The sequence below is a fragment of the Phacochoerus africanus genome, chromosome X (assembly GCF_016906955.1).
Source record: "Phacochoerus africanus isolate WHEZ1 chromosome X, ROS_Pafr_v1, whole genome shotgun sequence".
In the NCBI taxonomy this organism is placed as follows: Eukaryota; Metazoa; Chordata; class Mammalia; order Artiodactyla; family Suidae; genus Phacochoerus; species Phacochoerus africanus.
In genome coordinates this window covers 48,718,528-48,745,446 of record NC_062560.1, presented here as the reverse complement: position 1 = coordinate 48,745,446, position 26,919 = coordinate 48,718,528, and the positions used below count along the sequence as shown (strand labels likewise).

The 26,919-nt window shown below is 40.3% G+C and overlaps 1 protein-coding gene across 8 annotated transcripts in view; it reads left to right on the top strand.

Moving 5' to 3' along the window:
• The first annotated feature begins 855 nt into the window (after positions 1-855).
• Positions 856-26,919, top strand: part of HUWE1 (HECT, UBA and WWE domain containing E3 ubiquitin protein ligase 1) — a 154,944-nt gene continuing 128,880 nt past the window's right edge. For 7 of the 8 annotated variants that reach the window (XM_047765245.1, XM_047765242.1, XM_047765248.1 and 4 more), the window contains exons 1-2: positions 3,431-3,633; positions 7,288-7,426. The gene's annotated coding sequence lies outside the window, so the exon portion shown is untranslated. Of the gene's footprint in view, positions 974-1,173; positions 1,274-3,430; positions 3,634-7,287; positions 7,427-26,919 lie in introns of those variants that run through there. The other variant, XM_047765241.1, reaches the window with a different exon arrangement.

The window sequence follows — 26,919 nt, the reverse complement described above, 5'->3', positions numbered from 1 at the left end:
TTAATGGTCCGAGCTATCTCAAAGGGGCCTCCATAAAGCTGATTATACACAAAATTTTGTGTAAATATATATTTGGCAGGCAGTAGATCCATTCATCAGATTCTCAATTTGGTGCATGAACCACTGCTCTGAAAGTGTTGGAATTAGAACCGGAGGGTACAATTAAAATTTTTATTTCCTCTATGTGTCAGTAGTACATCAGATAGTGATTTTGTCTGTATACTTTAAAATACTGAGTTAATACATACTTTTTGTTAAAACTTCAAGCCTTACCAAAGTATCTAGTTTCGACTCAAAGCTCCCTTCCCTTCTCACCCTCCAATTTCATTTTGCACCCCAGATGAAGCATGGTTAATGGGGTAACTCAACAGATTTTTATTCCTACGCGTTTACAAATGCAGATCCTCTATAAGCTCTTTACCAATCGCACTGTCACCCCAAAAAATACCAAGAAGAAAAAGAGAGACTGCTTACTGAGGGTTCAGTACGTGCCTGAAGTAAGCGTTGTAAGGGTTTGCCCCTGTAAACTCATTGTGGTAGGCGCCCCCGACGTCTCCTGCCCTCCACACTGTGTCCCCACTTGCCCTCTTGACCCCCATTCTTCACTAGGCAGCTGGAGATTAATTTTTAAATGTAAATCAAATCAAATCATATCACCCTTCAGCGGTTTCCACCATGCCTCGAATCAAATCCCAATTCCTTAGCGACACTACTATCCTCTTTGGCTGCGTTTACTGAGCCTGGAGTAGCTCAGGCGCGGTCCGCTGCAGGGAACCCGGCTTCACCGCGGAGGGAGCGCCCTCCCAAGTGGCAGAGGCGGGGCTACTCGAGCGGGGGGCGGAGCCTCAGGCCGAGTGTGAGGAGAGCCAGCGGGGGGAGGCTTTCGGCGGAGGGCGAGCGAGGGGTGCAGGTCTAAAGCAGGGCCGCGGACTCGGCACGCTCCTGCGGGCCCCGCGGAGCTACTGCCGCCGAGGTGAGCGTCTTCCTCCGGGCTGAGGGGCGGGCTCTGTTCGCGCGGCCGTCCTCGGCTCCTCGCAGGGGGTTGTTCCCACGGGACCCTGCGCGGAGACGCGGAGGTGGCGGCCTTGGGGAGCCTGCGGGAGAGGCTGGTGAAGGGGCCCGGCGGCCTGCCTCAGCCCTCCCTCAAACCCCGCCTTCTCTCCCCTCCCCCAGGCCTCGGCCGGCGCCAGTGGAGGGCTCGCCGCATCTTCGGGGGCAGCCCGGGCAGCGGCTGGCAGCGCGGCGAGAGAGCGGCCGACAGTGGGGATGCGAGGTACCGGCATTAGTCTTGGCCAAGTGGCCCTAGAGAGGGAGTAAAGGCCGGGCCTTCGGCGTTTCTCTCAGGGGTTAAAGGAAGGCGGCCTCAGAGAAGGGGGAAGGTGAGGGGCTGACAGGCAGGCTTCGCGGGTAACTACTAGGCGTCGTATATGTATGTTTTGGTATATAAATGGTACTACACACACACGCACACATTCATTTCGGCTAACAGCTTTTTAAAAACTTAATATGTCTTGTAGATTTTCCTATATCAGGGAATCTAAATTTATCTCATTTATAAACAGCTGCATTGTATGATTGTACTACAGTTTATTTAATCATTTCCCCATTGATGTACATTGGCTTGTTTCCCTTTTGGGGGAGGGAGGGGGCTATTACAAGCAATGCTATAATGAATGGGATTGTATATATACATGTATATATATCTATATCATGCACATGTGTATTTCTGTGGGAGAAATTATTAGAAGAGTAATCGCTGGGTCAAAGTGTATATGCACTTTGAATCTTGATAGATTTGTCCAAATTGCCTTCCCCAAAGGCTATACTAATTACACTCTTCAGTGTTGTGCGAGCGTGCCCATTTTTCCACATTTGTGCTAATACGAATTATCAATTTTTGTAATTTTGTCTAAAGGGCAAAAATGGTATGTCATTGTTTTCATTTGCATTTACCTGATTACTAGCGAAGTTGAAATTATTTTTTATTTGTCCGATTGCAAAAGTAAACAGGCAAATATCAATAGTCTTCCTATCTATAAGCAATAAGCATTTTGGAAATTTAATACCAAAAAAAAAAAAACCCTATTCGCAATAGCAAGAAAAACGAATAAAAATACCTAGAAGTAAACCCACAAAACTTTATTGAGGAATATAATGAAAGAACGTTTGCATACATGGTGAAGGAATACCATGCTTCTGGATAAGAAGGCTCAATTTTGTAGTGGTGTCCATTTTTCCTATGTTGATTTACACAATTCATGCAATTTCAATAAATATACCAAGTGTTTGGAACTTAATATGATTCTAAAGTTCATCCAGAAAAAAGATGGCAAAGAATAAACGAGAAAATATTTTAAAGATAAGTAAAGATGGGGGTATTTGTACTACCAGCTATTAAAGTGTACTCTAAAGGAACAATATATAAATTAGAATAGACAGAACAATGCATTAGAATAGGAAAGCCCACAAATCGAGCCAGATTGGAATCCTGGATTTATTGGAGAAATATTGTTGGCTAGAGGTGGAAAAACTGCCATATTAAAAGCTTCAAGCACGCATTTCCCCCCCCCCCCCTTAGAAGCTTGAATTTTCCTTTGAGGGCAGACTCCTTTGTTTGGAGAAAACCACTTTATTGAATCTTTTGGTTGTGCCAAGGTAGAGCCTCAGGAGTTAAAATTAGTGGCTTTGGAGCTAGAACTAACGATATGAGCCTTTAGTTAGATTAAGATGGATTCAGTAGCCTGCAGTGCGGCGAGGGAAGGAGTCTGGATATTATCGGTCTTAAAATTTTTTTTTCCGATCTAATGGGCAGAAATTGTTATGTCATTGTTTTCTTTTGCATTTGCGTGTTTATTGTGAGATTTGAACGTCTTCTATGTGTTAGTCCAAGATAATATGTAATTCCTGGAGGAAGCTAACAATGGGAGATCTACTGCTCCTCTTCCAGAATGGAGTTTGGCTAATTGGTACAGCTCTGCCCGGAAGCGTGAGAATAAACAGGTTGACTTTTTAAATTTTCCTCAAGCACTAGGCTCTAGACACCTTAGATCGGGGGCGGAGGCAGTTTTCAGGACATGGCCGAGATTTGGCGCTGAGCTGTGTCATCGCGAGGTTTGGCAGCCAGCTCTGCAGTGGGTCGGAAACCTCGTGGTAGGCGAGATCCCTGCAGGACGCGAGGTTCCTCCCTTCCCCTGAAAACTCCCAGTCATTTTCGTGGGGGCCCCGCCTCTCTCCTTTTTAGGAGCGTGCCCCAGGTCTCGCGAGATCTCATGTTTCCTACAGGCGAGGCGAGGGCGGCATCCTGCGGTGAATTCGAAGGTCTCGCGGAGACCAAAACGTATTATCGCGATAGTTCTCATGGCGCATGCGAGAGCTCCCGGCGGCAGATTGGCTCCGCCCCTCGATGCTTCGTGAGGTTGTGCGTCATTTGCTTTTTGCTTCGCGTGGGGTGAGAGCGGAGCCGTAGCGACTTCAGCTTTGGTGGGAGGAGGGGTCTGGGAAGGGCTGGGCTCAGGCTGTTCCCGTCGGGTAGAAGCTCTCGCGGGATCGCGCGGAGGCGGCCGCGGCTGGGCTACAGACTGCAGTAACCGCGGAGGCGGCGGCGGCGTCTTCGGCTCGTGCTGTTCCTACCCGGTGAGTTCTCGCGGGAGCGGGGTTACGTACTCGTGGGATCCGTTGGCGGTAGCGGAGGTAGCTCGGGGGTGTGGGGGGGGCAGTGACTAGGGTCGGTCCGCCTGCTGTTAAGATGGCGGCGGAAGCTGATGTCTGTCCGGCCAGTACCCGGGACTGAGGTGTTGGCTGTCCGCGTTTGTGACGCCTCTCAGGTACCCGACGTTAAGGAGGTGACGATTGGCGAAAAGCAGAGGTGCCAATAAGCCTAACCTGAGGCGAAGACCACCTCGCCTCTAGTCGGTTGAGGCGACACCATTTCCCGGGCCTCAGCCGCGTGTGGGCCCGCCTTTACCCCACCAATCGGTCAACGCCTCCGTTGTCGCCGCCGCAGTGGGCGGGTTGGGAAGGGAGGGGGGGCGGGAGTCCTAGAGTTCGTTGGGGAGTGGGGTTGGGGGTTAGATTGGGCAGTGGGGAGAAGGGACCAACCTACGACGACTGGTTCCCTCTCCTTTGCCTTTTTGCGGGCCCGTTTCGGTTCTCTGCTCCTTCAGGGCCTAAATGATTCCTCTAGCTTTTCTTGAGTTGGGGTGGGCTCTACTTCCCCGACTCCCAGGGTCTTCGAACTAAGGTATAGGGAGGGGGTCACGCTTTGGTGCCTTTGACGTATTCCTCCCCCTTCTCCCCTAATTCCATCGTCCCATTGAATCTTTCTGATCTACATGGATATTTGAGGCTTACATTTAAGAGGGAGAGTCAGAGCTTTTCCCGTCACCCTGTACTGCTAAGGAAGAGCTTAGCCCAAGTCCCCTAACCCGTTCTGTTCCCCTCTTCCATTGGTCCCCTTGACACAGGCGTTGACTAGAGACCCTTTTCCGTTCCCTGCCTTTATTCCACCTTCGTGGATGGAGTCACAGCAGCCTTCACGCTTGTATGACCCTGATCCGGAGCACAGGACACTGATTTTCTCCAACTCTGCTGCTCAACCACTCTTAGGTGGCACAATGAATGGATTGGTGGTTGTATGATTGCAGTCTTCATGACCTCTTCGTTTTCAGGGCCGTTAGTCTTCCCTTCCTCATAACACCCAATCCCCCTGAAAAAGGGGAAAAAAAGAACTTTAAAAAAAGGCTGTGGAGGGTATCCCTCCAGTAAACCAACTTTTTGCTTTTCCTTCTCCGCCACACTCCCCCTTAGAAGCTTGAGAGCCATCTCGCTCGCTCTCTCTCTCTTTTTTTTTTTTTTTTTTTTTTTTTGCTGTTAGCCATCTCTTACATGTTTCTCATTTCTTAGTCTTCTATTCCCTGCGGGCCTCCCCCCCCCCCCATGCTCTTATTCTGGGAGCTGAATCCCCTAGAGAGAAAATAGCCTCCCATTAGGCTCCACTGCATTTATTCCTCTCTGTGTGCTAGAAAATAAAATAGCTTTGCTAGATTATTCTTGCCCCTCAATCATTACCCTGTTCTGCTCTCCCCCATTCCACAATTACTATAGCAATTAATTCCCTATCATTTGTTTCCTTTTTAGATTACATATTCAACATTGTTTTCTCTTAGCCCCAGTGTTGCGTAGCTTGAGGAGACACCAGCATTACTCACTCAAGGGAGGCAGCCTGGTATGGTAGAAATACTGTATGTTTTGGGTTCACATCACACTTTCTGACCTTGGGAAAATTACTTTACGTATTCTGTTTTGCATCTTTATAATGGGATAGTAGTTGCTAGAATTAAACAATCTATGAAGTGTTTGCCTTATGATAGACATACAATAAACTGGTTACTTCTTCCTGGTTTTAGGATACATTGGCAGATGCATCTGTGTCATATGGTAGTTTTATGCCCTGGGAAAGAAGAGATTTATGTTCTTTTAACTGGGCCAGCCATCATTTTTAGTTTATTTCTGGGCCAGCCATCATTTTTTTATATTTTCCCCCCTCATAAGCCAAACTTTTTATCTCCAATATTTTACTATGTTTGAAGGTGTTTCCCACCTGTATTAACCTTCTAGTCTAGGAATTTTAATGGAAAATCACCATCCTGGAATGACCACTGGCCATAATGTTTCTGTCAAGAACCACACCCAGATGTTCTGCCTTTTGGAAGGGGTGTTTCATCCCTTGCCTCCTCCCTCTTTTGCTCCTTCAAAGGCAGTCAATGTGTCTTGTCACTCACCTTTTATAAAAGTAATGAAATTTGGTGCCATGCTTTTCACAGTAAGAAAGGGAACTTCTGCTAGCTAGTTCCTAAGTGTTCATACCTCTTTTCCCCTACCTCCTTTCTTTGGTCCCTGAGATCAGTGTGGGGATATGTTATTTGGTCTTACCTGAGCAGGATAATTCCTAACTAAGAGGTTTGGGGTTTTAGAAAGGTTGTTTGGGATACCGAGCTTTTCCAAAGTGAATTACTGATCCTCCTTTAGTACACTACTGCCTGTTGTGTTTTTACCATTTTGTGTTTTCCAACATTCTTACTAAGTAGAAGTATTCAATTTGGATGTAGTTTTCCACTGTTCATATTTTAATTAAATCCACTATTAAAGTGAGTGCTTTTTTTCTTTTTTGTCTTTTTGCTATTTCTTGGGTCGCTCCCTCGGCATATGGAGGTTCCCAGGCTAGGGGTCCAATCAGGAGCTATAGCCACTGGCCTACGCCAGAGCCACAGCAACGCGGGATCCGAGCCACGTCTGCAACCTACACCACAGCTCACGGCAACGCCGGATCGTTAACCCACTGAGCAAGGGCAGGGACCGAACCTGCAACCTCATGGTTCCTAGTCAGATTCGTTAACCACTGCGCCACGACGGGAACTCCCTGAATGCTTTTTTTCTAATTACCTTGGATGGATGATGGGGTTTGAAAAAGGAATATGGTGAAAAGTTTATGTAGGATTAAAATTTTATCATGGGTAACCATCATAATTAACTATATGCAGACATTGGTTTTGTGCTTTATTTAGGGTTTGCTTTATTTAGTTTGAGGTGCTTTGGAGGTAATAGGATTTTCCCCCTTTTTTTTCATTGGAGGACAAGAGATCACTTTCTGTTTGAGATTTTGCCTTGGTGTTCACAATGGGTCAAGCAGTGATCAGAAATTAAATCTCTATTTGAGTTTTGTATTCAAAACTAGAATTAAATCTGGGAATGATAATCTAGGTGTGACCTAAAAGGTTTAATTTATTCTCGGTTGGTCTCTGAGAAGAGAGGAAAGAGTAGCAATACTAGTTAAAAACTTTGTCTAAGGTTCAGTGGCAAAGTTCAGTCTGTTTCCAGGGTATTTGTCATTTGTCCCCCAGTATGGCCAGAAAGCATATGTAGGTGAAAAATGATTTATGTGTGTACTTTTTTTCACAAAAAAATTAAAAATTTAACATTGTCTTAGTGTCACTTCACAGAAAGGATATAAAATTGTCTATTAAATAATCACTATTCCCTATAATTTTATTTCAGTTGAGAGCAGAATTGAGTTTTTTAGGGATGTTGTCGCAAGTGTCAGATTAAAATTGCTTTAGCCTTGGTTCTGAATTCTTGTTACTGCTCAAAGCAGTTCCTAAAAATGCAAATTGATATGTGAGGGCTATTGCTTAAGAAATAACTGATTATGTTTAGCATTGATATAATGGTTAGCTCGATCACACCCTAATAAATGTGTTGTGTATCTCTCCCCCTCCTTTTTTCTTGTAGGTCCTCCAGTAGTCTGACCTGAGTGGGTTAGCACTCCAGAGGAACCAGCAGACCAACTTGGTGTCAGGAAGGTTCAGGAAGCTGTCGGAGCAGTGTTGGGATTTCCCACCAGGATGAGTATGATTGGCTGTGATTTTAGGTTAGTTTTTGTGGATCTTTTTGGGTAGTATTTGTATTTTACTTCCTGGAATGGAGATGGTGGGGGGGGGGTGTATTTCTGTTCTGTAATTGAGCTACTTTGGTTTTTTCCATTATCTGAATCTGATGTGGTACTGACTGTTTCTTGTGTTTAAATGCAGCTCATTACTAAATTAAAATTTAAATGAGTTCTCTCTGTTACATGATTTTTAAAATCACCTTAAGCATAATTCAGAAAATAAAATTGCAAGATATTATGTCTAATTCTTTTTGGAATTTCGAAACATATAAAAATTGGATAATATAAGGATCCCCTGTGTACCCATCATTGGCTGTAACTGTTACCAACTTGCAGCCTTTACTTTTTACCTGTACTCTACTCCAACCCCTCACTCCCTACCCCCTAGATAATTTTGACATAAACCCCTGCTGGCATTTTCTTTCTATTTGCAAAATACTTGTGTATATACTTTTAAATATCACTTCAGAACCATTGCCACAACTCAAAAAATTAACTGATTTTTTAAAATAGCAAATATTTTAAATTTTGTTTGTTCAAATTTTAGTTTGAATCAGGATCCAGAGAAAATCCATTTATCACAAAGGAGGATTGATACCTCTTAAATCTGTTTTAATCTGTAGGTTCCTTCCCTTTTTCTTCTGATTTATTTGTTGAAGAAATTGCCCTAAAGAGTTTCCCCCACATTTGGTGATTACATTCTCAAAGTGGTATCTAACCCATTCTTGCTAAGTTAAAGACCTTGGAGGACCCCCATTATAATGGAACAATGGCAATAATCTCCTCTATCCCAGTTGGAGTTGATACTGCTGGCTTAGGCACTATCCCAAAATAACTAGTCATGGGTTCCTTTTTCTGTGGCAGAGTCTGATTTAATTGATACCTGACTTCAGTTCCATGTCTTGGCCCTGCTTACGGCTCTACATGAAAAGTAGGCCTCCTTGTGGAAGAAGCTAATGTTTCCTAGATAATGACCTGATTGTGCCTTTGGGGGTTTTCACCATGGTTTCAATTTCCTTAGGTGGTTTAGTTATTTTTATACTATCTTATAAAGTTGGTTTTTATTCTTTTGATGTTGGTATCTCAGCTGCTCTGATCCATAACTTCTAAGCTATTAAGACTTAGTGATGAGTTCCTTTGGCTGTAATACAGTTTTTGAAATGGCAATACTAAACAATTTTTGAGAGCTTCCACTTATATCCTGATTTTCCTGCTACCTGTTAAACACAAATACAGTTTTTCTGTTATTTTTTCATTTTATTTCTTCTGAAAATGCTGTTCCCCAGCATAGAGTCCTTTAAGCTGTTCATTTATTTCCTTGTTCAGCATTGGATCCACTGTTAATGTCCCTTCCATGGTCGAAACTGTGAATGGAAGTTAGACATATATGCTCCAGCCAGCCTTTGACTTAAGCACAAGTGGGCAGAGCAGGGCCATTTGTGCCTACCTTTAAAATGAGTGTAATTCCAAGTTGAAGGGCCAGAGAGGATTAGAGGTCATGAATTAAAGTTTCTGAGGTATTTAGATGAAATATGATTATGAATTACCGCTGCAGTGAATCATGATGAGTTCAGGCTTTTCAGTTCTTTGTTCATTAAGGGAGAAATTAGATCCTTAGTTGTAAATTTACTAAGTATAAAAGAAGTGAAATCCATTCATTCGTTCAACAACAAAAAAAATGTGTGCCCATTATGTAAAGTGATTAGATATTTACCTTTATCCTGAATTTTCTCTACTTTGGAAGTTTGAACAAAATTCCTTTAAACCTTCTAATCCTGAGTTTGTGAAACTAGGATAATTGTAGATTTTGGGGACAGACCATTGCACACAGTAGGCATTTCAGTATTTGAATTGTTTCCAGAGTTACAAGTTTACAATGGAAATTCTGTTGCCTTTTTCCCCTTTTGTTTTGTGTTTTCAACCATGGATTCAAAGTATTACTGAAATGCCAAAATCTGTTGCTTTGAAAATATTTGCCCTTCACATTCCATGTTAACCTCTCTTGCAGTTTGACTTAAGTTGTGAAAATGTGATGTGTAGCTGTAACCATATTTGGCTGCTTTACAATGATTTCATTATCTGTAAGGTTGATAGTCACAAGCAGTTGGGTGTTTTGCTGTATTGTTCTCTGACTCGTTTCTTCAATGATGGGTTACCAGATGTTTATATGTTAATGTCAGGGATAACTCAGCTCACAAGATTCTTTGGAAGCGCTCTCATTTGATGTGTCATAGGGGCCGAGTTGCTGAAACTCGATGTACTTGTTGACCAGCTTGGTTATAGAAACACTTTCAGATAGTGAAGGAGTGTTTTTCTATGAGTAAACAAGTGTAGGTTTTGTTTGGGCTGTTAAAACCTGAGCATTTTCAACTTTTAATTCCCTTAAAAAGTTTTAATCATTTGGCTTTAAAAATTACAGTGGTGACATGGATTGGTTTCAGAATGTGATTTTACGGCAAATTGGGATTTCTTTTAGCTTCTTATGAATGTATCTTTAAATGGAGTTTAGTATTGTAGATTGATTCAGTTTGGATTGCTGATTGGACTAGGTGAATGTGAAAATTTTTTCAACTCTAAAATTCTGATTGTATAATCTTAGATGTTGAAAGAAAACAGTTTTTCCTTTTCGGTAATCTTTAAGTAGTGACTAAAAGAGACTAGGAGTAGGGAGATGCAAATTGTTCTGGAATGACTTTTTAGTATAATCATTTAGATTTTAAAGATTGGTAAGTGTGAACATACTGCCATGAATTTATGTACCATCTTTAGCATAACACAGATTTTGAGTCTTTATAATTAGGTTCCAGAGATAATTGGTCTGAAAATACTCGGTATATTGTATTTGGTGGCTCCTTATATTTCGGAACACATTTGGAAGATTGCTTTAATGATTACATTATTTGCTGCAATTATTTGCTTATTTGCCTGTCTTTATATAGTGAGTCGTATGTTCTCCTCATCTTTGCTTTTTTTAAAACTTACTAGTGTAATTCTTTATTTACTGCATTCTGCTGATTGAGTTCGTGTAAATGGACAGATCTTTCAGCACAGTGATTAAGAGCCCAGGCTCCTTGGGTTCAAGTTCTGACTCCATTTCTTTCCAGCTGTGTCATCTTGTGCAAATTATTTGACCTCTGTGTCACAGTTTTTAATCTGTAAAATAGTAATAATAGTGTTACCTACCTCATAGGGTTTTGGAGATGTGTAGCTGAGTTAATGCATGTAAAGTTCTTAGAACAATGGTTCTGAAACTTCAGGGAACATCAGAATCACCTACAAGGCTTGCTAAAACACAGGTTGCTGGGCTCCACCCCCAGTGTATCTGATTCTATAGGTCTGGGAAGGGCCCTGAGATATGCATTTCCAACAAGTTCCAAAGGAGATTCGGTCGGGGAACCAGTGGAATAGAACAGTGCTTGGCACAAAGTGTTAACTTTTTATTCAGAACTATTTCCCAGTCCCTGAGTAAAACGCTTGACTCTCCAGTGCTGATTAGTACCGCCTTCAGCCAGAAGCAGTTTTGAAGCCTTTTGTTACAGTGGTTCTCAAAAAATGTGGTTCCCAGAATCAGCAGAGGCACCATCAGCTGGGAACTTGTCAGAAATGCACATTTTTAAGACTCCACCCCAGTTTTATTTTAAATGTGTGTCTTGGCTTAATTGTGGGGTGTCTTAGACTTTTATTATCACTTTTATTGAGGTATAATTCACATAGAGTTAACCCATTTAAAGTGTACAGAAGTTTTGGAGTTCCCATCATGGCTCAGTGGAAACAAATCCGACTAGTATCCATAAGGACGCAGGTTTGTTCCCTGGCCTCGTTCAGTTGGGTTAAGGATCCGGCATTGCAGTGAGCTATGGTTGTGTAGGTTGCAGCCGTGGCTTGGAACCCAAGTTGCTGTGGCTATGGTGTAAGCCAGCAGGTGCAGCCCCGATTTGACTCCTAGACTGGGAACCTCCATATGCCATGGGTGCAGCCCTAAAAAGACCAAAAAAAAAAAAAAAAAGGTGTACAGCGGTTTTTATTTAGTATGCTCATGGTTGTATGACCATTAATTACTACATCAGTTTTAGAACATTTCAACACCTTAAAGGATAGAAACCCAATGTCTGTTAGTCTGGCCCCTTCTCCTTTCTCCCACCTACCCTAGTGCCTGGCAACCGCTAATCTACTTTATGTCTATAGATTTGCCTATTCTGCATTTCATACAAATGGAGTCTTACCATATATTAGTGGCTTTAATGTGATTAAAATATTTTCCTTTTATTATTAAAAAATACAGATATGAAAAACACTCCCCCCAAAAAATTTATGGATTAATTACTTTAAAGCACTTGTATTACCACTACCCAAGTCAAGAACTAGAATTTTGCTTGTCACCCTAGAAGTCCCTCCATGTGCCCATCCCTATGATAGCATTCTCCCTCCCTCTGGATAGTAACTACTATTCTGACTTTATTGTAGTCACTTCTTTGCATTGTTAGGGTTTTATCATTACAAGTGTGCATCCCTGGACAGTGTAGTTTACTTTGTCCATTTTTTAAAATTTGGTTTGTCTTTAAGTATCTGTAGCTTACCTTTCTTCCTTTTCTTCATACTTTGTCTATTGAAGAACTCAGGCTGTTTGATCTCTAGAGTTTCCTTCCCACGGACTGAATTTTACTGATTGCATACTCATTCAGTACAGTTCAACGTGTTCTTCTGTCCTCAGTATTTCTTGAAAATTGATATCCAGAAGCTTTATAAATTCAGGTTCATTCTCTTCTGCATAGTTATTGGTGGTGTGCTCATGTGTTCATTCTCATTTGTTAGGTTGGAGTGTTGTCTTGGATTTTTTAATTTTTATTTTTTTGATGTCAACAACCATTGCTGCCCAAAGCTTAGATACATTATTAATTCATTGGGAGTTGCAAAATAGTGTTCTAACGCTATCATTTTTTCCTATATTAGCTGGAATAATTTCATAAGTGATATAGTTTACATAAGAAAGGAGGAATAAATGCTCTTTTAAATTTTTTTTCCTGGCAACTTAACTAGTTCTGTCCCTTTGGACAAGTTAACTTAATAACCTATTAATTGCCTTATTTGTGGGGTTATTGAGAAAAAAATAAGGTGTTAGTATACTGTAGATAGTCATTAGATGGTAATTTCTCTCACATACTATTTCACTCAATCTCTCTAGCACCTCAAAGATGGGAAGTAACTGATGATGACCAGTTAGCAAAGCCTGTCTGGACCCTTCAGGTCTGTGCTTAGGGAGGAATGGTATTTGTTCTCTGATCATTTAGGGGCTAAGGCTCTGGCCAGAGACAACTGAATGTTTCACCAGAGTAGCTTTTCACTTTGCCAAGCCTTGGGAGTCACAAGCATACCCTCTGAAAGCTCTTAACCCAGTTCTGTGGTGATGTGCAATACATTGATTGCCTTGATCTCCCACCCTCCAGCTACATGGCCCCCTATTGTTTTAGTTTGTTCAGTTCAAGGTTCTACTGAAGCTTAGTAACATGAGTCTTCCTAATGGTCATAGTATCATAACTATTAACATACTTGAGTAGTACTTTTAACATTTCTTATATAAAATATAGCATATGACACATAGTGCTCAATAATTGGAAACCAGTTTTGTTGTTGTTATGGTTAATTATTTTTTTTTCCCCTCTCACATTGTCTCTTCAGTTCAGTAAGCATTCACTGAGGGCTTCTAAGTGCAAGGAGCTTAAAGACATAAAATGAATGAGATCTAGTCTCTGCCCTTGAGAAACTCTGTCCAATTTAGAACTGTATGTGAGATCATGCTTAAAGTTCCTTTTTCTTTGTGTTATCATTTCTTCTTGTGCTTTGTCTGTACGTGATATAACCCGTCTATTGTTTCTCAAAGCCCTCCTTACCTCTGTATCCCTTTCCAGCCTTTGAGACTGCTGAGTGTGAGAAAGCATGCAGTTGTCTTCTATGAATACAGGGTAATATCAAGAAAAACCTTTGGGCCAAGATTGGATTTCAGAGTGGCACATGCGGTTGACACCGCCATATCAGTTTATGGTCTTTAGATGGACCTACACACACCTGGTCTCCAGTTTCTGTCCTGTTGCTTTAACTGTTTTCCTTTCGCCTTCTTCCTCCCCTTCCCTCCCCTCTACCACCCCCAGGATATTTGCTACATAAAGATAGAGGCTCCTGTACACAGTTAGTGATCTCTCAAATATGTAAAAAGACAGCTATACTTGATATAAAGTAGGATTTGACTGGGCCTGGGGTTTATTGCTAAATTTTCATTCCCATCTATAAAATCATAATCAAAAAGTCTGCTTCATAGGTTGCTGTGAGCACTAAAGTGAGATGTATTGAAAATGTTTAAATTATAGAGTACCCTATAAAGATAAGGCAATTATAATTTACATAAAATAGATACTTAAAAGCTATGTTAACCTGGGGCAAATTGCATCATCATTGAGCCAGTTTCCTCATCCTTTACATGAGAATGATGATATTCATTCAACAAATATTTGAGAATATACTCAGTAGTGCAGATACTGGGAACACAGTTGAGAAACCGGAGAATGGAGGGCAGCGTGGTCTACTAGAGGAGGGAGACTTGTAAATCATAATCAAGGGAATCAGCACAATAACACGAGTGAACAAGATGTGCTATAGCAGTTTATAGGAGGGTGTCAGAGAATGTCGCACAGAATTTTGTTAGGGTTAACAAGATACAAAGTATGCCATCAACTCAAAAATACTATACAAATGAAGTTACTTAAATGTATCCCAGAAGAATCAATAGTTTCTTTGAACTGTTATTTCATTTTCTCATAAGACTTGTACTTTAGATGTGTTTATTTCTTTGAGCTAGGGTTTGTTGTTTTGGTCACACGTGTGGCATGTGGAAGTTCCTGGGCCAGCGGCTGAACCCATGCCACAACGGTGGCCTAGGCTGCTGCAGTGACAGTGCTGGGTCCTTAACCCACTGTGCCACAAGGGAACTCCCTCTTCAAGCTAGATTTTATGAGTCTTTAAGAGTTTTCAATTCCTATAGTAGAGTACCCTGGAAGTAATATTTTGGTCCAAGAGGATTTTTTTTTAACTCACTTTATCCCCATTTTCTAATTTCTAGTTAACTAAATTTAGGGGAAAAAATTAGAAAATGTTCCTGTTTTGGGAAAAGATTCCTGCTCCCGCAATGATACTCAGTTACCATTAGCATTTTGGTTGGTTGGTTCCCATCTTAATGATAAGAGTAAAATTTAAAAAATAAATCCGGTAGAAAATTAGGAGCAGACTTTTTCCAGAATAGGAACTAAAAATTCCCAGGGAGTTCCTGTTGTGGCTCATTGGTAACTGGTATCCATGAGGACACAGGTACAATCCCTTGCCCCACTCAGTGGGTTAAGGATCTGGCATTGCCGTGAGCAGCGGTGTAGGTCACAGGCACGGCTCAGGTCTGGTATGGCTGTGGCGTAGGCCGGCAGCCACAGCTCCCAATTGAATCCCTAGCCTGGGAACTTCCATATGCCGCAGGTGTGGCCCTAAAAAACAAATAAAAGTAATAGAAAAAAATTTTTAAATAAAAGTAAAAATTTCCAGTAACAAGAAAAGATACTCAAACTAAATATCAGAAATGCAATTTAAAATGAGATCTTTTAAAACCATTGGATTGGCAAAAAATATTTTGGTAATATCAAGTCATGGCAAAAATACAGAAGAGTCTGGTCTTGTAATACTGCTCACAAGTGGTGCAAATTAATATGGCTATTTTGGAGGTAATTTTGGCAAATCGCACTATAGTATATACTATGTGGTACTGTTCGTATATTTTTTTTAAACTAGAGTAAACCGATGAGTTTATTTGGGAGGAATGGTCAACTTTTTTGTAATGTTTGCATTTCTGTTTATTAGAAATTGTAAATGTATTGAACAGTACCAAGAATAATATAGCAAAAACCTTTTCCTACCTCCTCCCTCCCCCATTTTTCTTTTTTGCTTTGTTTTGTTTGTTTTTAACGGCTGCAACCTCAGCATATGGAGGTTTTGGGCCAGGGATTGAATCTGAGTCAATGCCACAATGCCAGATCCTTTAACTCACCGTGCCAGGCCTGGGATTGAACCCGCACCTCTGCAGCAACCTGAGCTGCTGCAGTCAGATTCTTAACCTACTGTACCACAGCAGGAACTCCAACTTGATCATTTATAACATTTATTTTTGCCTCAAGTCCTGGGGGGGGGGGTTAATAATACTTTAAACCAGCATTCCCCTCCTCCCTGCAATCATTACCATGAATTGCTTGAATTTTTATACTGTGAGAATGGTATAAATTACTCATGTAAGTAGAAATTCAGATACTATGTGATGTCCACACAACAGTCTGTTATTATATAATATTAAATTTGCATACGATTTTAGAGTTGCAAAATCATTTAATAAGAATGCTTGGGGAATGGAACTTTTTAGCTGTTTTTAAGTAATAAAAATTCATGATTATAGAAGTATACATAACTTATTGTTGAAAAGTACAGATAAGCACAGAAATCTCCCCAAATCCTACCATTCAGAGATAAATACTGTTAACGTGGTGCACAGTATATTCTTCCAAGGCTTTACTTTATGCCTGTGTAGCATAAACATATATATTTTTTAAAAATACTGTTTTTGAAAATTGATACCTTCTACATTTTTATTAGTTTTTAAACATAAAAATGCATATATCATCAGCTATGTCCAACAATTTTTAAGAATTTACCCTATGTGATTTATATATACATTTGCATGTTTAATTTTTTTCTGAAACAAGAATGACACTTCATCCTTAAATCCTTCAGTATGCATGTCTTAAAAAGTACCTACAAAACCACATTACCATTATCACAACTAGGAAATTTGTTCTTTTTCTTAATATTATATGTAGTCCATATTCAGATTTCCTCAGTTCCCAAATTGTCTCTTTTTTTATCTATTTATCCAAACCAATATAGAAATCTTATTTTTAAAATTTGGTTCTCACCTAATATATTTACCTCTGTTCCCTGTCACACTATGTACTTCTATAATGTTTTAATCACTAAATTATATTCTATTGTATGCATGAGTTACAATTTTATAGCCAATTCCCTATGTTCAAACCTTTTAAGTCCTAGTTTTTTGTGATATTAAAAAGTGTTTCCTAGGAGTTCTCTCCTGGTGTGGCACAATGGGATTGGCAGCATCTCTGCAGCGCTGAGATGCAGGTTCAGTCCCTGCCCAGGCACAGTGAGTTAAGGATCTGGTGTTGCCTCAGCTGTGGTGTAGGTTGCAACTGCATCTGATCCCTGGCCTGGGAACTCCGTATGCTGCGGGGCAGCCAAAAAGGAAAAAAACAGAGACAATGCCTCCTAATAGGCATTTGGTAATAAATAAGTGTTGAATAAAGGAAAGAAATATAGGAACATCCTAACAGAAATCTTTGTGACATACATGTGTATTCCCTTAAGAAATTTCCAGGACTGGAATTCAAAATGTAAGACTTTTGATACTTGTTGCTGAATTGCTCTTTAGAAAGACAACCTGTGTTATTCACTGTGATATCTTTAGCATAAAGTCCATGTTACTTTACAGAATGACAACACCTCAGGGTTGATATATTAGTCTAAGAGCATAAACCTGGATATATCCAGTATCATTTCTATAGATAACCTTTCTCACGCCCATAACTGCTGCCACATTTGGCAGGAGTTGGCTTGACTCCTCTCCATCTTAGAGTGCCTTGCAGTCTTTTGACATAATCTGGGGCTCTAGTTCTCTGCTCCTCAAATTTCCTTAGCTACCTTGGTGAGGCCAGCCTTAAAAGGAAGTATAGTCTGGAGAGGTACAGATGTCACTTAAATACAACCTTTTACATAGAGCATTTTAGATTTTTGCTTTTTTAAAAGCAAGGGCAAACTACCTGCATGGGTGAATTCAAATTATCTACCTCTAGCAAAACAAATTACCATTGGCTTTAAAAATGGTAGTCTTCTCCATGTCCAACAAAAGAGCTGAATAAAACTCTTATATTTAGTATTATCCACATCAAACTCCTTATTTTATAGGTGTACATTTAGAAGAAATGACCTGCCCAAAGTAACATGGCTGCTTGGTAGTAGTATTGGCCATTGAAATCAGGTTACTTAGTCTGGTGTGTTTCTCCTATGCTATCTATATCTTTGCTGAAAGTTGAATTTATTTCTAAATGTGCCAGTAGGTGTCATCCATAGAAATGCAAGATAAGTGGCCCCCTTATTTTATTTTCCCCCCCAAATGAGGAAAATTTAAGGGAGTATAAGGGTAAATGAGAAAGTCCAAAGAAAGCTCAGTTTCTTTTGCCCTTTCGTTTATGATTGTTACTTTTCAACTTGAGATCAGCCTGGGGCTCTTTCATGGGACAATTCGATGCTGCATGTTTTCATGCATATTTATCAAGGCTATAAACCTATAGATGGGACTAAATTTTCTGCTTGTAAATCTTTCAATTTAAAGTGATGTTTTCTGGAGTTCCTGACGTGGCGCAGTGGTTAACGAATCCAACTAGGAACCATGAGGTTGCGGGTTCGATCCCTGGCCTTGCTCAGTGGGTTAAGGATCCGGTGTTGCCGTGAGCTGTGGTGCAGGTTGCAGACGCGGCTTGGATCCCGCGTTGCTGTGGCTCTGGCGTAGGCTGGTGACTACAGCTCCGATTGGACCCCTAGCTTGGGAACCTCCATATGCCATGGGAAGCGGCCCTCAAAAAGGCAAAAAGACCAAAAAAAAAAAAGTGATGTTTTCTAAGCTCATCTTCACTTCCCTTCCTTTTATGTTGGAACATACAGCTGGACTCCATTCTCTTTTGTAAATTTTATTTTTAATTTTTAAAAATTTTATTAAAGTATAATTTATTTACAATGTTGTATCAAGTTCCGCTATACAGCAAAGTGACCCAGTCATACAGTCTGTTCTTTTTAATGGTTGCATTGCATCCCAAGCATGGGTCTGCTATAACTTAATCATTCCCTGTTGTTGAGCCTTAGAAGTAGAATTCATTCTGGGTCAAAGGGTGGGTTTAATTACCCATTTAATTTTTTGATAGGTACTGCCAAAATAACCTCCAGTAAGGCTATATTGAATTGTCATTTCCACCACAGTGTTTGTAAATGCCCTTCTCCACCCGTTGATCCTTTTAATTTTAACCAGTCTTATGAGTAAGAAATGCATCTCCTCCCTTTGATTAGCATTTTGAAATTACTAGTAAGATTAGACAAATGTTTATATCCTCTGCAAATTGCAAAGTTCCCCTTTACTTGGTTTTCAGTTGGATTATTTGTCTGAGTTTTGGGAGTTCTTTGTATATTAGAAATATTAACCCTTTTTCCTGTTGCAGATATTTTTTATGTTTATGGTTTGGAATTTTTATGTAGTTGGTTCTTTCATTTATGGTTTCTATGGTGCACATCTTTCATTTTTTTAAAGTTGTATTGTAGTTGATTTACAATGTTGTGCTAATTTCTGCTGTGCAACAAAAGTGATTCAGTTATACATTGGAAGATATTTTCTTTGCCAAGATTGCAAGAATATTTCCCTGAATTATCTTCTAATACTTTTAATAGTTTTTCATTTGTTTTTTGCTTTTTAGTGGTGCACCTGTGGCATATGGAAGTTCTCTGCTAGGGGTCCAGTCAGAATCATAGGTGCTGGCCTCTGCCACAGCCACACCCAATCCAAGCCATGTCAATCTGGATCCCTAACCCACTGAGCGAGGCCAGGGATTGAACCTGCATCCTCGTGGATACTAGTAGGACTTGTTACTGATGAGCCACAACAGGAACTTCCAGCTTGGTTTTTTTTTTTGAGTTGGAGTTTGTGCCAGGTAGAAAACTGGGTTGGTTACTTTTTGCTTTTTAGCTTTTGAGAATAATTCAAGTTGTTCATGTTTAATGCTTTTAACAATTATCTTGAACTGAAGGCATAGTGTTATAGATAATGTTTTAAGGGATCTTAATTACCGTATTTCAATTTTACCTACATTGGAGGCTCACATTGTTTTAAAGTCACAAAGTCAGTTTGTGGCAAGGAACCAGAGTACCTTTGCATACCATTCCTTCATTTTTAGCAAATACCTTTCGAGTTGTAAATTTTTAAAGCAGCAGAATGTTCACTTTGTTTGGTTTATTTAAAGAACATTGGAAAGGACTATGTGCCAGGCTGTATGTGGTGGTGGTAAATTTACTCAGAGCTAGTTCTGTCTGTATATTGGGACATAGTCTTTTTCTAAAGTCTTTGTTTTAAAGCTTTTTTATCAATGAACTAATTTGATCCTCATAACAAACCTGTGAAGTTGGAATTCTCAGCATACTGAAAGGAGTTTGCTGCTATGCTGATAATTGTTATAAATAACTTTTTCTTTTAACCATGTAAAAGGATCTTTGTCTTTAGTCAATTCATTTAAAGTATCTCAAGATAGTTGAGATACACTTAGAATTTCTGAATCTTAAGTGGCATTGCCTAAACGTTATTTAGTAGATTATTTAACCTTTGGAGAACTACAACTGACTGAGAACAAGACCTGGAGCTTCCTAATCTTGTCTACAAAGTTGAGTTTATGTCAGTACTTAAAGCTAACAGTTTGGAGATTAATATATACCTTATGTTCTTATGCAGATAACATGTAGAAAGGCTGGGGGGGGGGACAGCTTTTTTGGCTCTCAGGTGTGTGGGGGTGGGGGTGTGTATGTGAGAGAGAGAAAGGGATCCAGCATAAAATTGTTGCCCTTAGATTAATCTGGAGCTGAAAGAAATAAAACAAATAATTGGCTTACTCTTTGCCAGGCACAATCCTATGAGTTAGTCTCTGCTGTTTTGGGTTTTTGTTTTGTTTTGTTTTGTTTTTGGCTTTTCTAGGGCCGCATCTACGGCATATGGAGGTTCCCAGGCTAGGGGTCCAATTGGAGCTGCAGCTGCCAGCCTATGACAGAGCCACAGCAACGCCAGATCCAGCTTTTGTCTGCAAGCTTACGACACGCCGGATCTTTAACCCACTGAGCGAGACCAGGGATCGAACCCACAACCTCCTGGTTCCTAGTAGGATTCATTAACCACTGAGCCATGACGGGAACTCCCTCTGTTATTTATTTCTAAGAGGTTACTGACTCAGAGAAAGATAGTAACATGTCTGAGATTATACAGCTAGTAAATGGAATTTAAGCCCAGCCTGTCTGACTCCCAGGCCCTTCCATTCTTCTGTTGTTGTCTACTTCATTTTTACTTTCTTCCAGTAGTATTTCTCAGTTTCTGTCTTGAAATTTAAAACAATAATCCACATATATGGTAGCAGGTAAGTACATTACTGAGTTCTCTCCTCCTCTCATATAGGTATATCTTTTGTCAGAATATTTTGTCATTAAAACCTTGCTTTTATTTAGAAACATACTTAATCTAGCTTTTTAATAAAAAGATTTTGCCTTCTCTGCCTTTCTTCAGGACAGAGAACTAGAGGATTTTATCCAAGAATACAGAATTCCCCCTTACATAGGGGAGGTTTAATTTTAGAGATGCTGTGTATTTCTTTATAAGCCTAGGAATATGAGAGAATTGGAGCCGAATAATGCAAAAGAATTGGAATTCTTTTTCTTTGGTTTCCTCTACTGTCTTTATTGTATTTTGATAGTGGTCTGTCATGTGGCTTCAGGGGATATACCATATGCCTCTGTTTCATAAATGAAAGTGAAAGCATTGTAGTGGCTAAGCAAACAGTGTTTTGGAGATATTTCTGTGGGGTGATAGTTCCTAATTTTTTCAGGTCACAGATCTCTTTAAGAAGCCAAAGAAGGCTATCAACTATCTTCTCAGGAAAATATATGTGAAATTTTTCTGTAGAATTTTGGGATTTTTGTAGTGATCCTTCAATATAGAACATGAAGGAATCTAGATATTTCTCCACATATCATTCGTTATAAGAGGATTCCAAATTGCTGTTGTTTGTTCTTACATTTCCTAGGATATATATTTCTAGACCAAAGCACTATGCCCAAAGGTGGAAGCTGGGCTAATTGTTTCACTTTTGCTAAAGGTGTACTCTGCTTTATGCAACTTTAATCTCTAATAATCCACATTTTTTAAAAAGGAAGAGGATTATGGTTGGCCTTATATAAGGATTTATCTTTATATACTATGTTGATCTTATAATTGATTGTGTTTCTGGCTTTGCTTTGACCACTAGGAAGTTGTAATTTAACTGTTTGTTTTTGTGTACTGGCTTTTGTTGCTCATAATACCATTGCTTCTAATCTTCCCTTTTCTCTGATTTACACCTGGCCATCTCATACTATTACAATGCCCTGCATATAGTATATTCATAGCTATTTATTGAGTGAAAGGTACAGATTGAATGAATCTTATAGATTGGTTTTCGCAGTTGAAAATGTCTCCAAAACATGACTTGATTGGATTTTTTTAGCTTTGTTAAACATTTACTGGGTAGTCATTCATTCATTTATTAATCTACTAAGTGACAGCTCCTATGCTGGCAACAGGAATGCAAAGATAAATAGACAAAGTCCCACTCATGCATATCTCACTCTAGTGGGGAAATTGTAAAGAGAGGTGTGTTGATTAAGGGTATATGCAAGATACAGTGGGGACATGAAGGAGTGATGAGTTTTACTCTGGGGGATGGAATAGCTGAAAGGCTTGACAAGGTAAGTGACATTTAGACTGAGCTTTAGGGGATATGCAGGGAGCACCCATTGGCAGAGAGAACAATTTGAGTCAGGGTATCAAAGGTCTTGAATGGTAGGGAAACTGTAAAAAGCTTAACATGGGTAAAGCATGTGGGAAGCCGAGAGGGATATTATGTAATGTCATGGCCCTGATAAGAGGGACTGGGTCCTAGAGGTCTTGGATGATGGTTAGGTAAGGGTCCTAGGGGTCTTGGATGTTGGATGTAGGTAGATTCTGAGTTTGAGGGAGATTGCTCTGGCAGCAGTGTGAGGAGGGAGTGGAGGGATCTAGTAGGATAAAGTCATAATTTAAAATATTTTTAATTTATGAGATCTTCAAACACATAAAAGTTTGAAAATAGTATAATGAATCCCCATGTACCTGTTACCCGGCCTCAACAGTTGTCAACACATGGCTATACTTATTTTATTTATATCCCACTCCCTCATCATCATCATCATCTTATTATTATTATTATTATTTTGCTTTTTTAGGGCTGCACCTGCGGCATACGGAGGTTCCCAGGCTAGGGGCCAAATCGGAGCTACAGCTGCCAGCCTACACCACAGCCACAGCAATGCCAGATCCGAGCTGCGTTTGCGACCTACACCACAGCTCACAGCAACACCAGATCCTTAACCCACTGAGCAAGGCCAGGGATCAAACTCGCAACCTCGTGGTTCCTAGTCAGATTTGTTTCCACTGAGCCACGACAGGAACTCCCCTCCCTCATTATTTTAAAGCAAATTCCTAAATGAATCACAGATTGGCAAAGCATAATTAATATCTAACAGATATTAATTGACTCTCAGGTCTGGCTATGCAGCCAAATCACCTGTGAAATCTTGAAAAAAAGAGAAAGTTCTCACCTCATATCTATTGAGTCAGATAGTTTGTATGGCCAGATATTTTTCGTTTTCAAATTAAGTGTTATTTGATTTTGCACAGCCAGGGTTGAGAACTCCAGATTTAATTTTTAAATACATTTTTTGGGCACTATGCCCACAGTATATGGTAGTTCCCAGGCCAGGGATCAAATCTGTGCCATAGCAGTAACAATGCCAGATCCTTAACCTGCTAGGCCAACAGGGAACTCCCTAAGTAAATTATTTTTAAGATTTTTTTTGTGTGTGTGTCTTTTGTTGTTGTTGTTATTTCTTGGGCCGCTCCCGCGGCATATGGAGGTTCCCAGGCTAGGGGTCTAATCGGAGCTGTAGCCACCGGCCTACGCCAGAGCCACAGCAACGCGGGATCCGAGCCGCGTCTGCAACCTACACCACAGCTCACGGCAATGCCGGATCGTTAACCCACTGAGCAAGGGCAGGGACCGAACCCGCAACCTCATGGTTCCTAGTCGGATTCGTTAACCACTGCGCCACGACTGGAACTCCTATTTTTAAGATATTTTTAAATTACCTCTGACTTTTGACATGTATTTTCCTGAACTCACCGAATGCTACCTGTGGCTCTTCTGGGTGACATTCACCTGTTATTGGGAGGGTTTTGTGTGGTTAAGTTGTTGACAATTCAAGAGAGAGTGTTGGTTTAAAGGCTGATGTCTTAATTTTCTGCTAGAGCTGGACAAGACTGAAAAAATACTTCCATCTTTGAAATTGGATAAGGTGAGATGGAGAATAACCAACCGGTCATTGTTATAATTGATCTTTTGCACCAAATCCAGCCACAATTAAGGAAGGGGATGGGAGAGAAATCATTCTTTATTTTTTACGGCCAGATATGGAAGTTCCTGGGCTAGAGGTTGAATCGAAGCTGCAGCTGCTGGCTTAGGGCCACAGCCACAGCAATGCTGGATCCAAGCCGCATCTGCAACCTGCAGCTTGCAGCAATGCCAGGTTCGTAACCCACTGAGCGAGACCAGGAGTCAAGCCTCACAGACAAACCTATGTTTGGTTCTTAAGCCACTGAGCCACAACAGGAACTCTGAGAAACCATCCTTAAAGGATCGACTAAGATTATTCCAGAGCACCAAAAATGTATAGGCAAGGAGTCTCTTCCTCTCCTCTTTAATAAGCATAACTTTCATGCAGGCATTACTGTTTTTTTTTTTTTCTTTGGGAATGCTAGGAAGGGCTTCTTGGCATGCTGCCATTTCCTCTCTATTGGCAAAACTGATTTACAACTTCAGTGAGCCATATTTTTTTTGCCTTAATTCTTTTGCTGCCAGTGTATCTCACTCTAAGTAATTGGGAGTAATGACCAGAAGGATAATTCCTGGTTCTACAGCTCCCCAGATCTGTAGGGTAGAAGATGTGTAGGAGGCATGGTCTCAGACACCATTCTAACCTCCAAAGTCAGTCAGTGTTGGAGGTTTCACATTCCTCCTCCTCCTCTGTATCTCTTCCCTTATTATGAGTATACTGCGGTAGAGAAAAGCACTAAGAGCGAGCCTGAAAACTTAGATCTGAGGTATAGTGTTTTCAGATTTCGAAGGAGAGACCCTGTCAAGGTATTTCAGTAGACTATTTTCAAATTTGGCTTGACGAGTAAAGGTTATTCCTCAGTTGCTTTATTATTACGTCTTATCATCAGTGTCCAGTAAAATCTAGGTCAGCAATCCTCAGGGCCATGTTTTATGTAGCCGAGGATAAGGATATCAGTGTCCATAGCAGGGGGTAGCAGGGTGGACTGTGCATATAGACATTTTGTGTACTGTGGAGTCGTGGAGCAAATTTAGTTTGAATCTAGGTTCTACCGCTTGCTTGGTATGTGGCTACTCTTGTCCTCAGTAAACCAGGGATGATCTTCACCTCCATGTTAAAAGTATTAGAGGGAATGCATTCTAGTTGGTCAGTAAATGTTATTTGTTGCTATTATGATGGTAAGTGGTTCTTAGAATATTTGTTTGATTGGTATTAATGTAAATAATAGCTGGATGGAAAGGCCTCATAATCAAGTGGTATCCCCTTTAAGAAATCAGTTAATGGTGATGTTTCTGCCTCTAAGCAAATGGTGAATAGTAGGCTGGGTTTCAAGATTCACCTTGCTGTTGCCTGACATAATGGATGCATAGTCTGGGCGTTTCTCACCTGAATTTACTTTGAGAAACTGCAGAGAGACAAAAGGCAAATATAATCAAGTATTATGCTTTGTATTTGTAGGACATTGGAGTTTAGTGTTCTCTAAAGCATTGCTTAAAAACCCCCATAATGCTTTTCCATGATTTCAGTGGGAATTTTAGGCTGGCTTTGATTCATTCACACTCTCATGTATGTGTGCAGCCTTTCTTAATCTACCAATAATAAACCAGTAAATGTTGAATGCTTGCTGTGTGCCATACTTCAAGATTTAAACAGCATAAGGTATAGGAAAGAAACTTCAAGAGCAGACAGCAGCCAATCCAAGGCATTTGTTTAGACAGTATTGTTCTTTTTTTTTTTTTCCTTGTCTTTTTTGCCATTTCTAGAGCCACTTCCGCAGCATATGGAGGTTCCCAGGCTAGGGGCCAAATTGGAGCTGTAGCTGCCGGCCTATGCCAGAGCCAGAGCAACGTGGGATCCGAGCCGCGTCTGCAACCTACACCACAGCTCATGGCAATGCCAGATCTTTAACCCACTGAGCAAGGGCAGGGATCGAACCAGCAACCTCATGGTTCCTAGTCTTGGATTCGTTAACCACTGAGCCACGATGGGAACTCCGACAGTATTGTTCTTAATTTGATGCATGCCCTTTGGCTCAGGGACTACTGTTTTCTATCTTAAAAACTGTATAAAAGAAAAAGTTCTCATTATAGATGAATGTGTGATTATAGCTCTGAAAAGCATGAAGCATAAATAAAACTATGTGTTATCTTGCCACCTAGAGGCAACTACTGATAATGATAATGCTGTATATTTCATCCTTTCCCAGGGTTTTTGTTTGGGGTTGTTTTGTTTTGTTTTGTTTTGTTTGCTTCTTCACCCTGTGGCAGACATTTTCTCATTAATAATCAAGATGTCATAGGTACAGGGTACAGTGTGAACACATAGGGAGGGACACTCAATCAAGTTTTAAGAGCTTAGGAAGAGGATTGTTCTAATTCTGGTTAGTACTATTTCTGCAGGTCAGAATCCATCTGACTGTTCATTATGTGAAGATGAAATAGTAAGAAGCTAAATAGTCCCTTACCTTCAATTTTCTTAGGGATTTTCTTTCCATTATCTCCTCTTCCCCTCCCTTACCTTTTAATGAGACCCTATAATTCTCTGCTTGCACTTATAGTCAGCCTTATCAAAAGAGTGTTCTACACATGCCATCTATATTGCCTCACCCTCTATTGATTTCTTGATTCATTCCCGTCTGGCTTCCTTTCCAACCACCCCACTGAAACTAATGCTTATTGAATTATCTCTAGTCTCAATTTCAATGGACATTTTTCTGGACATACCTCATTTTGACATTTGACCCAATTGATCAGTCTCGCTGTCTTTTGTCTTTCATGATAACACAGTGAACTAGTTTTAGTTCTACCTTACCAGCCTCTCCTTTGCTGGATTCTCCTCTTTTGCCTTGCCTTTAATGTTAGATCAAATAAGTCAAGTTTTGGGTCTCTTTCCTTTATTTTCTGTAAGTGATCATTTCCAGACCCATGGCTTCAAGTACTGTCTATATGCTGACAATCGCAGATTTTATTCTCAGTGCATACTTCTTTCCTGAACTCAGTTCTACAAATATTTGCACACATACTATGTGGAAGATGCTGTGCTAGATACTGAGACTTTTTGTAGAAAGTCAAACCAGTTATATTAATTGATACTTGCAATGCAAGAAATAAAGCCAG